Consider the following 12704-nt stretch of genomic DNA (forward strand, 5'->3'; position numbering starts at 1 on the left):
ATATATATATATATATATGCATACGAGGTATATTTGTATTTTAATTATTAATTACACTTTATCATATTAATAATGTTAAATAGGAGATAAATTCGCATAATTAAATGTAAATTAAATAGAGTAAACCTGATAATAATACATATAAAGTTTGATACATCTAGATCATTTTACCAACTATCGTGATGAGGATACAGTTGTTTACAGAACACCAAAAGGATACGACTTAATTATAGAAGAAACATTATACGAAAAACTAAAATCTCTTAATATTTCTATAGATAAAAATTATATTATAAATATATATGTAGTATTTTGGCAATATTTTCTAAATATAATCTAAAGCAGCCAACTTCGATGGCATCTGTTCAGGTTCAACTTACTCTTCTCATCCAGAAGATATCATAGATGATTAAATACAGATACGTTTCGTTTTTTTATGACGAAAACAGAGCAAAAACTCTTTTTTTTTCATATCTCATTCGAAAATCAACATTATGTTAATAATAAAATATTATTCACGTGAATTTCTAGAAAGAAAAATAAAAGAATACGAACTGGTAATAAAGGACGTTCTATAGAATTCAAGAACTAATGAACCAGTAAATTTTGTTTATGTCTGACTATTAACGAAAAATGGAGATAGAATATTAACAGTTTGAAATTGAAAAATGTTTAAACAATTGGTTAAACGTGAGATTTATATTACATAAGAATTTATCTTTCTTCCTCAAGGATAAAACAAAGAAATCTTACGTTTGGATAATAAGATTTCAAATGAAATAATACCAAAAAGTAATTTACCAAAACCAGAAATGAAGTTTCCTATTAAGATCTTAGTAATGGATCATCATCCCTAAATTGGAGGTTATTATCATTAAGATAAGAGAGGATAAATAATTTTAGTCTGCCATCAACTAAGAGCTTATCAATCGTCTAAGAAATATCTTGCTTATATATTTTAACCTCCATTTTTACAGACGAAGTCTACAATAACTCATGTCTTGCCCAAACTTATTTATTTCTCAATCTTAAACTTTTCTTTTTTGAAAATCCTAGTTACAAAATGCATTTAAAAAATCTCGTTTTTCTCGTCACTTGCATACATTCGTAGGTGTTGATTATATAATAAATACATATGTATCACTAATACTTGTGTCTTCAGTATTTCCTATCAAAGAATTTATAGAGTTTACTTTCATTTATGTTAATTTTTATTATAATAATTGAAACTTTATTAATATTTTTAATTAAATCCCAAAAGTCATGTTATAAATTAAATTAAATTGAGCCATTTACCTTAAAATAAAGTTAATTTTGATATTAAGAGTAATAAATAACTACTTCATAGATTATAACTTACAAGTTAGATCTATTTTCTGGACAGATAATAAAAATTACAGCAGTACATAATGTAAATCTCGAAACGAATTTGAGTTGTTTTCTTAAATTTCTAAAATAAAACCTAAATTTTATTCAGAAATATATTAAATATAATCTAATTATTCTATTTTCATTATTAAATACAATAAATAACGAAATTTACTGCTTAATTATTTTATGAATATTTTATTTGATTACGATTAATAATTCCTAAAATAAGAAGTCTCCGAAGAGAATTCGGTTTCATCTACTTTATTATTGATTTCTTTAAGTATTTATACAGCCTATATATTTATATACTAAAATCTGTCTGGATGCATTTTATTTAGAGAAAGGTGTTTTCTTTTTTTTCTTTAATATATATTCGAGATACAAAATTTTCGAGGAATTTAAATGCAGAATTTTCATTCGTTTTCAGTTTAGTTAGAAAATAATAATGAAATTAACAACACGTTATAGCAATTTTTACAAAATATATGGTTTTAAGTCTGTTATTGAATATGCAATATTTCAAATCGATTTTGTTCAATAAAGTTAAGAAACTTTACATTATATAACTTGTGAAACATTGGCTTGAAAAATATAATTAGTTTGTTTAAAGAAAAAAAGAAACATACACACACATACACCTGTACACTACACAGCTATACGCTACACACCTATACATACTCATAACACAAAAAGAAACATAATAAGCATATTAATCAATTGTGACTTGTAAAATTTGAAAGATTTTTCTTTAGGAATTTTTGATCTACAATGAAAAATATATTAAATATAATAATTTTCAAAATTTTATTATAATTATCACGTAAAATGTAACAGTTTATATTGTGAATAATGAGATTTTTATACAGAATCTAAAAAAAAATATTCACAATGTAAATGGAATTTATTCCCGAAATTTAATTTAAAAAATATATTTTATTAGAAAATTGCNGTGTTTTCTTTTTTTTCTTTAATATATATTCGAGATACAAAATTTTCGAGGAATTTAAATGCAGAATTTTCATTCGTTTTCAGTTTAGTTAGAAAATAATAATGAAATTAACAACACGTTATAGCAATTTTTACAAAATATATGGTTTTAAGTCTGTTATTGAATATGCAATATTTCAAATCGATTTTGTTCAATAAAGTTAAGAAACTTTACATTATATAACTTGTGAAACATTGGCTTGAAAAATATAATTAGTTTGTTTAAAGAAAAAAAGAAACATACACACACATACACCTGTACACTACACAGCTATACGCTACACACCTATACATACTCATAACACAAAAAGAAACATAATAAGCATATTAATCAATTGTGACTTGTAAAATTTGAAAGATTTTTCTTTAGGAATTTTTGATCTACAATGAAAAATATATTAAATATAATAATTTTCAAAATTTTATTATAATTATCACGTAAAATGTAACAGTTTATATTGTGAATAATGAGATTTTTATACAGAATCTAAAAAAAAATATTCACAATGTAAATGGAATTTATTCCCGAAATTTAATTTAAAAAATATATTTTATTAGTTAATTGCTAATGAAATTCTTAATATTCTTTCATTGAAAATTCACAAACGGCTCTTGGTGTAATGGTTCTCTTCCTGAGCTTCCTCTGCAATAACATTGATTTCAATTTTACATATCGTGAATGTATCATGTACATTAAATCCACCTGAAAATTTGATTTAACATAAATTATATATGAAAAATAAAAAAAAACAAATCACGATCGAATTAAAAAATCTGATCGCATGTTCACTAGATATTTCGTGTTGCATTCTTCCATTGAGGACAATAATTTAATCGATTTTAATAGAAAATTTTTTTTACCATTAATATTAAAATATACCAGAACATGTTATATTTTTACAACATTTGCAACATTTGTAACAAGCATTTTATTGGAAAAATATATTTCTAATATTGGAATAAGATGTGAAGGATCTTTCATTTCTTTTTCTAACATCAAAGGTAAAATAAAAAAAAAATACAAATAACTCTAATCCTTTAGTAAATAGTAAGCTCTTATATGTAAACATTTTATAAACAGAATAATTTTCCAAAAGATTGGATAAAAATTTTTCTTACAATATTTGAATTTTATTATATGGTGCCACAAGAGAGAAACAGAGCGAGAGAGAGAGAGAAAGACTAGAGAGACCATTTAGGTAAAGTTTAAAGTTTAAAGAAAGTTCCTATGTTGGTTTTATTTACAAAATTTTATTCCATAAATAACAAGGTTTTCTGAATTGTAATACGCTAAGTTTTTCTTTCAATTCTAACGGAAACTATCGATTTTATATCCGAGATGATGCTCAAATCTCTTGCTTAAAAACACATTTTTTCCCCCCATTTTTAAAGTAAGTAATTTGTTAATATAATTTTATAAATTTGTTTAAATTTATAAAGAAAACATTATTTAATCATTATAATAAAAATTTATAGTGTGTAAATTATTTAATATTTAGTTTAGGAAAATAGCAAATCTTGCACATCTCTAAATGATGATAATTATTACAATGAAATATCTTAAAAATTAATTTTTTAATCACTGTTGGAAATTATTTAATATTTAAAAAAATATAAAACAATTAAAATAGATAAAAATATTATTAAGTTTTTTAATAATAATTTTTTTTTATTATTTTGCAAATTTAAACAGGTTTATTACTATACAACTCACATTTTAATTTATTAATAATTAGTCACACGAATCTTGATTTTCTTTTATAAAATTAATTATTTTCTATTTATTATAATATTTTTCTTTTTATTTTATTCATTTATTTAATTGTTTTATTTTTATATTCTTTTTATTATCTAGTACTTCTTAAAGCATTAATTATCAGAGTGTTTTCTTCTTATGATTTTATTTAAAAGTTTTAGTGTTTAAGGTGTTTAAGAATTAATATTGTCTTTTATTTTTGACAATGGCACAATAAATAATTGCTTATCTTTTAGTTTATTACTTCTATTCTAGAGAACTTTTTAATAGTATATTTATCCTGGATTTCTTACCAATTGATATAATAACTAATTACTGATATAACATGTTAAAGTGTGATACTTTTGCTGCAAATATTCTATAAATGAATTACAAAATAGTACTTATTCATATTATTTTTTTAATTATAATACTTAAAAATTTATTACAAAATATTTAAATTAATTAATAAACTTGAAGAGTAAGAGCTATTGTTTCTAAAGACTTACGAGTGATTAATTTATGGTTCTAATAAATAAATTTACTTTTATATTCATCTGTAATCATAATTTTTTTACAGTATTATTGAATTATGAATAACAAAACACATACATTAGCTATTTGAAAAATCTCTGTTTATAGAATCAATATCCATAATATTCCTGTATGGCATTCCTAATTTAAAGAATCTGAAGAAGAATTTCCCAAATCTCCAATGCATTGAAGTATCCAGATATCATTCATTATTAGAAAACATCGAAAAAAAAATGTATAAATTTTTTGTATCTAATTTTAAAATACTTGCACATAAATATTTTTGGTTAAGAAGAGGAGTCATGTGTCTAATTGCCACTTCTTGAATACTCCTCTGTTATAATTTCAGCCTTATAATAAATCTAATAACGTATAATCTATATTTCTATAAAAATATTAAATATCAAAAATTCCATATTTAATCTTTTACTATATATCTGCTAAAATTATATTGAATGTAAACGATAACGAGCAATTATTTTCGCAATACCGGGCTGCAATTTTTTTGTCACAATGCTCTCAATTTTAATAGTGTCTTGCCCCTGTAAATCATACTTTTCCTGTTAACATTAGAATCATGCCGGTTATCTAACTAATTCCGTTCAGGAGAAAATTTTTCAATTGAAATAACGTATTTTCCGATGCAAACCGGAAATTCGTATATAGTTCTAGGGGCCTCCTGTATTCTATATCCGGTCTTGAATCTCATCTATATAATTCCATCCTCGAAATTAACGAAAAACAGATATTTTTCTTTATGTAATTTATTAATAAAATATATTTTTATTTAAGAAATAAGCTCTATAGTATTGATTTTTATAATCTTCAAAGGAACAGATTTTTATAATTTATTAATTTTATGAAATTTAAGATTTAAATGTAAATTTCTCATATATATATAATTAATTATATATGAGGAAAATTTTCATTTTGTTACGATATTACAATGAGATTTTAAATGCTGACAGTTTAATTTTCTATGTTGATATATAATAATTTATAGAAATAAATCTCAGAAGAAAATTTCTTAAAATATAATTAATTTATTAATTTTGGATTATGTCAACAGTAACCTAATAGGATTGAATTAATTTGAGATGAATTTATTAAACCATGATACATCTTTTGCAAATTGTTGTTTCATTATAACAAAATGTCAACAGATTAATTTCTTTAATTTATTTCTATTGAATTAATTAAAATTAAATAAAACTTTATAATGTATATACCATTTTTCTTATACTAAATATACAAGTTAGATTGTTGTATTTACAATAGAAACGTTTAAAATTATGAGAGAAAAGAAAAATACATTTATTCTATTTAAATTTTATATAACTAAATATATTTGAAAACAGACAAGCAAGATAAAATACCAGAATTTTTTCATATATTGCAGAAGAACAGATTTAGAAAAAGAAATAATCCTCATATCCGAAAAAACTCCCCACCAGTATCCGAATGGATGACATCACTGAACACTGATCGCGATTTGAGGCCGACCAACAGGCTAGCCACGTAAATTTTCCGGGTTCTTTCACGTGTCCAACAACTAAATCGGTCAGTTTTTCCATAGAATGTCCCACCAGGAAGCATCCCCTTCGTAAATGGCCCATGCGTTGCTTTGCTTTATTCCATCAGCCAACCAACCAACTGGAAAAAAATTGGACATATCTTCTATTTCAGTTGTATGATAGGATTATCGGTTGATGTAAATTCAAAAATTATTTATAATTCTTAATGATATTAATATAAAAATATTCAATAATTAAAAGTACCGTTAATCTTCAGCTTATTGCTTTAAAAAGTCATGTGCATGTGCATATTTTATTAATTTATATATATGTTACTGCTAAAGCTCGAAATCCGTTAATGTGCTCATTACCTAGCTAATCTGCAGATTAACTAGGGTGATCCGTTAAAGCTGCGAAAATTATTCCATTTCTCAAATTACCTAGGTAATGTTCAGATTATCTAGGTAATCTGCAAATTACCTACTAGGCACTCGGTAAAGTGAAAATAAGATTTTTGCTGGAACAACAGCAACGTTTCTGTACGCTTAAATTAACATAATGTTATTTATTTAATTTTCAATATCTAAAGAATCAAGTTAATACAATCAACAAATTAGTTGATTGAATCAATCATCAATCAATTAAAAAAACTTTAATACAAAAATCAAACGGTTTAAAATATTACTACAATTAGGGAAATGAATTTGCAAAACATATGATAAAATTGTACTTACTTATTAGTGCAATCTAAAGATTGGTGACACTTTGAATTACGTAGCAATTGGTTTTTGCGACAAGCACGCCTATTTGTGGTACATTTAGATTTGCAGTCACATTTTCTGAAACCCTGCCCAGTACCAAGGGATTGTTTTATTGCTGTTTGACGTAAAGATATTTCTACAGCAGGGACATCCATCTTCTTTCGTTAAAAATCTCTCTTTGCAAACACTGAATTCAGATTTTGCATACAATTGTTTTAAAATACCTGTTTTAGTATCAAGTTTATAAAAGCCATCCTCTGTTTTACTAAGAACCACAGCTAAAATTGAACGTGCATCAGTTTTTGCTCTGTCTTCTTCGGGTACTTTAATTCTCACAGCGAAACCTTCATCGACGTTTGGGTGCTTTGCATTAGAAACTGCTAACATTTTCTTTGCTTGCTTTTCTAAACATTTCTTGGCTTCATCACGCTGTATTTTCTGATCCATATTCTTTTTACAGATGATGCACAATACATTCTTACCATACCCTTCCTCTTTAGGATCTACTTCACCACAAACTGCGTGAACAAACATATTACACGATTTACACTTGTGAGCACTTGATGCTGCTTTTGAGCAAACAATACAGACTATGTCTTGTATAGTGCTCTTTACAGGCTCCGTACGAAACTGTGATGGCGATTCTGCTGAAGTTGAGAGTAACTCAGTGATGACTTCTTCAACTTGCAGAGGCGATTCCTTGGAGGTGCAGGGTAACTGAATATTCTTCGTGACTGCATCATCAATCAACGGTATAGAAGGCAGTTTAAGATTACTATCGGTAAATTCTTGTATTTCTATAGGTGATTCTGTAGAAGCGGGGGATAACGGAATGTCCTCTTGAGTAAGATTTGACTGTGATCTCATAATCACAGTCTCTTGTGAATCTTCTAATTTTTCAAGGTCTTCTTCAGTTTTTATCGAATGTCAAACAATTCTCCGGCATGGACAAACTTTTTCAAACCTTTCTCGCGCATCTGACAACGGCTCAATGAGTTTTTCACAGCCTCGTACAGTCAACACATCACACCTTTGAATTATTTGATAATCTCGAGATGATTCTTTCTTCTTGGAAACTTTTATTTGCTTTACATCTTCAATTATGGAATCATACTTTGGTTTGTTATTAAAACACTACGTATTATATTTTAAATCTTCGCTAAAGAGGTTTGCGAAGAATCTTTTCTTGATTTTACTCACCAATTCGGTGCTTGCTTGCATTCTAGGATTTAAATTTATCTACGTAAAAAGAAGGAGTGGGGAAAGGAAGTGAAAGAAACAAACTTTTGAACTTTAACGATACGGAAGCCGTTAATGTGCAGATTACCTAGATACTCTGCAAATTACCTAGGTAATTTGAGAAATTGAACAATTTTCGCAGCTTTAACGGATCACCCTAGTTAATCTGCAGCTTAGCTAGGTAATGTACACATTAACGGATTTCGAGCTTTAGCGGTAACATATATACAAAATATAATTATTTATCAAATGAAATTATAAAGTATCACATTTAATAATTCATAATTTCATTGAATCCTGTATGAATAGTATATTCGATTTTTATTTTTTTTTGAATCCTTGTTAATATTACTGTTATAATTATAAAGTTATCAAATAAAAAAATCTAATAAGTTAATTGACTTAATTGTTGTCTTTATAAATGTAGATCAAATATTTGATGAAGAATGTTCATTCTTTATGCATTCGGAATAAAACTACTGTAGTTGTTTAGAGGTTTTCACCCAGGGTTTAGTCGCATGGAGTTTTCCAGGGTTTCTTCACATGTCTAACACCTAAATAGGGGCCTAATTCCAATAGAAAATCTTCTCGAAAAGTATTATGTCTAGAAGACCGTCCTTGTGTTGCATTGCTGCCTTACTCCATTCAATCCAATCTTCTTCTATTCGGATGCGGTTTGAATAAATACAATGAAACTATTTAGGAACCATCTCATTTAGCAGGAAGTCATCGACACTTTTGGTTAAATAAACTTCATTTCTCGCTTGTAATAGATCCCGTTTTATTCTGATCATTGAGTTTACAACATTAGCATAGGAGAAGTATTCAGTAGTATATTACGGATAAATAAGAACAAAATATGTATCTAGGGATTTTTTTTGAGTGCCGTGTTTGAATTTTCAATCTGATTTGTTTATCCGTTAGATTCAATCAATTGGAATCTCTCTTTAAATAAAAATAACCGTAGAAACGATAAGATTTAGAGGAAAATGGAGATGGAAACACTCGAATCTATTAGCTTCCAGATGTTGTTTCCAATCAATTGTCAAAGAAAGCGGTAAATAACTAATAAGCAATATTAGACGGAGGTAAATTTGAACCTGAAATCTCCATTCATCTCAAAAGATTGGAAATGGATTATGATGTCTAATTAAATAGTTTTGTTTTGTACAAGGGACAGTCTCTGTTATTTTTAAGAACCCTATAATAGCCGCATTCGCGTTGAAATTGTTTTAATGGTTAAATAGAATTTTTAAAACATTTTATATATATGTAATAATCATTAGAAAATATTATGGAGGAAAATAAATTTTTGGAGTTTACGATTTTCCCAAAATACTACAAGAGTTTTACAGAGGTCAGAATGAATTTTAAATTTTAATACCTTTCACGTTTACAAATGGCAGCAATGTTGTTACTTGCAAAACATTGAAGATGTATACACATTATATATATATATATATATACACACAACCTAAATCATTTACATTACGAAACCAATGAAAAGAAGGTTCTTGAATATAAATTTGCCATATACACACACGCACAATTAAGCGATATGTAAAATTTAAGATCCTTTTGAGTGTTTGGTGCAAATCAAATGACCCATCTTTATTTCCTCTAATAGGATCTGCATCTCTTTCAATGTTGTAATTCACTATCCAAAGTTGTAAGATGCGTCAAATTTTAGGCATTTATTTGATAAGTTGAAGAATTGCTATAGTATCAAATTTAAATAAAATAGAAAAGCATTGTATACTTGCAAACACACAGTCGTTCTACACAGTTGAATATCCGGATTTTTGCTCAGGCTTTTTGCGTATCCCAGTTTTTCTAAATCAAATCCATCTATTTCCCATTGCTTCTCAATAGACAGACCACTTTCCTCAAGAATAGACTTGTATGAATGAATAGTGTAGAATTCCTTTAACACGTCTTCGTCTTTCAACAGACTCTCAAGTTTCATTGCGGCTGCTGAAGACTTTTCGTCCAGATTATCAATGAATGCTCTCAAGAATGAGAAATTTTCGGCATAAAAACAAGCCATTTGAATCCATATGACCCATGTGGTTATTATGGTTGTTTTTGGAGTGGAAATCCACTTACCTCTTTTTTTTACATGTACAGCAAATTAGCAGGACATTTAATCAAATTTCATTTCCAAAATGAAAACATTGATCCAAAAATTATGCCTTGCTTCACATATCCTGTTAAAATAATGGGCAAGACAAATGACGTCTCAGATTCGGATACATCAATTATATTTGAGCGTGCATTTAGCATGTATGGTGCCTGGTCTGTTACAAGACACCAAACTTTTTCATACAAAATGACTGAGTTTGGCACTTACATCATTGAAGGCCTCTGCTTAATAGTTGTAGAATTTGTCTTTTCTAATTCATAAATTCTTAATGACATGGGTTATACAATATATATATATAAAGTTGCTTCCTTGAATGTTTTGGTCAGGGATTGAGTGCTTGGTATACTTTTCTAGAAAGTTTTTGAATGCTGGATGATTTACTTTGATTCCAATAATCCCAGACTTAATTAAAACTGTAGGAAATTCACGTGAGAATTCATTCTTCTTCTTTGCATCGTCTTTTATAAAATTTAATGATGCTAAAATAAAACTTTATCTCTTCTTTTCGTTTTTCTTTCCCTGTTAGAAATATGTTTTACATATTTAATGTGTTACTTAATCCGTGAAGAGAGATGTTTTACATACGAATTTATGTTAACATCACACAGTTCACATCTCAAATACTATCGTTAATTGTAATTTCTTTCTCTTTAAAACTATTTATTTAATTCTTTCAATTATGGTTTTGGTATCTTTGACGGTATTTTTTTTAAATCGTAAATTGTCATGTCATCACCACATCCCCGTTATTTTAAGGATTTTAAGACAATATAGTAAATTTATTTATTTTAAAGGAGCACATACCTCAATCTGTTCAGTCTGCAGTTTTGTAACAAATTTTCGAATAAAAATATAATATTTTAAGTATTATAATTTTTGATAAAATTATTAAAATGTTGCGGAGAATTTTAAACTAGTTTTAAATCACATAAAATCAATTTACTTTGATTAGTTAAGCATGTTGTAAAATCCGTTTACAAGAATGTAATTACTATTATCTTGTTCCTCCGATGAGGAAGAGCTATCAAGGAGGAAAGATTAAGTATTTATTTTGATTGCCTCCCCCCAAAAAAGTCAAAATAATACATAAAAATTTGTAAAAGGATTTCAAAGAATCCCTTTAAAGTAATTAATGGTATAATCAATGAAAATAATCGAGAACATTTTATGTTTTTAATTAGTTTAGATGAGAGCTTTCATATATTTTCATTAAAAAAAAAATAAAGGGAGAATTTAAAATGCTCTTGTTTAATTAACCTATATAAAATAAAGCCAGATTTATGAATTGTCGAAGAGAAATTAATGAAANAGTTAATTGCTAATGAAATTCTTAATATTCTTTCATTGAAAATTCACAAACGGCTCTTGGTGTAATGGTTCTCTTCCTGAGCTTCCTCTGCAATAACATTGATTTCAATTTTACATATCGTGAATGTATCATGTACATTAAATCCACCTGAAAATTTGATTTAACATAAATTATATATGAAAAATAAAAAAAAACAAATCACGATCGAATTAAAAAATCTGATCGCATGTTCACTAGATATTTCGTGTTGCATTCTTCCATTGAGGACAATAATTTAATCGATTTTAATAGAAAATTTTTTTTACCATTAATATTAAAATATACCAGAACATGTTATATTTTTACAACATTTGCAACATTTGTAACAAGCATTTTATTGGAAAAATATATTTCTAATATTGGAATAAGATGTGAAGGATCTTTCATTTCTTTTTCTAACATCAAAGGTAAAATAAAAAAAAAATACAAATAACTCTAATCCTTTAGTAAATAGTAAGCTCTTATATGTAAACATTTTATAAACAGAATAATTTTCCAAAAGATTGGATAAAAATTTTTCTTACAATATTTGAATTTTATTATATGGTGCCACAAGAGAGAAACAGAGCGAGAGAGAGAGAGAAAGACTAGAGAGACCATTTAGGTAAAGTTTAAAGTTTAAAGAAAGTTCCTATGTTGGTTTTATTTACAAAATTTTATTCCATAAATAACAAGGTTTTCTGAATTGTAATACGCTAAGTTTTTCTTTCAATTCTAACGGAAACTATCGATTTTATATCCGAGATGATGCTCAAATCTCTTGCTTAAAAACACATTTTTTCCCCCCATTTTTAAAGTAAGTAATTTGTTAATATAATTTTATAAATTTGTTTAAATTTATAAAGAAAACATTATTTAATCATTATAATAAAAATTTATAGTGTGTAAATTATTTAATATTTAGTTTAGGAAAATAGCAAATCTTGCACATCTCTAAATGATGATAATTATTACAATGAAATATCTTAAAAATTAATTTTTTAATCACTGTTGGAAATTATTTAATATTTAAAAAAATATAAAACAATTAAAATAGATAAAAATATTAATAAGTTTTTTAATAATAATTTTT

General features: G+C 26.4%; 1 protein-coding gene and 1 long non-coding RNA gene across 2 annotated transcripts in view; one reads left to right on the forward strand and one right to left on the reverse strand.

Annotated features, from left to right (window-relative positions):
- LOC111624036 (suppressor of lurcher protein 1-like) overlaps positions 1-12704 on the forward strand; it is a 57154-nt gene that overhangs the window by 25750 nt on the left and 18700 nt on the right. The window lies entirely within an intron of this gene.
- Positions 624-10785, reverse strand: LOC111624037. The gene is made up of 4 exons (XR_002756504.1): positions 9901-10785; positions 6004-6280; positions 1361-1450; positions 624-1168 (listed from the first exon to the last, which is right to left on the reverse strand). It is a non-coding gene; the product is annotated as an uncharacterized LOC111624037 (long non-coding RNA).

This window comes from Centruroides sculpturatus, unplaced genomic scaffold (assembly GCF_000671375.1).
Source record: "Centruroides sculpturatus isolate CEXI.00-Female unplaced genomic scaffold, Cexi_2.0 scaffold192, whole genome shotgun sequence".
NCBI lineage: Eukaryota > Metazoa > Arthropoda > Arachnida > Scorpiones > Buthidae > Centruroides > Centruroides sculpturatus.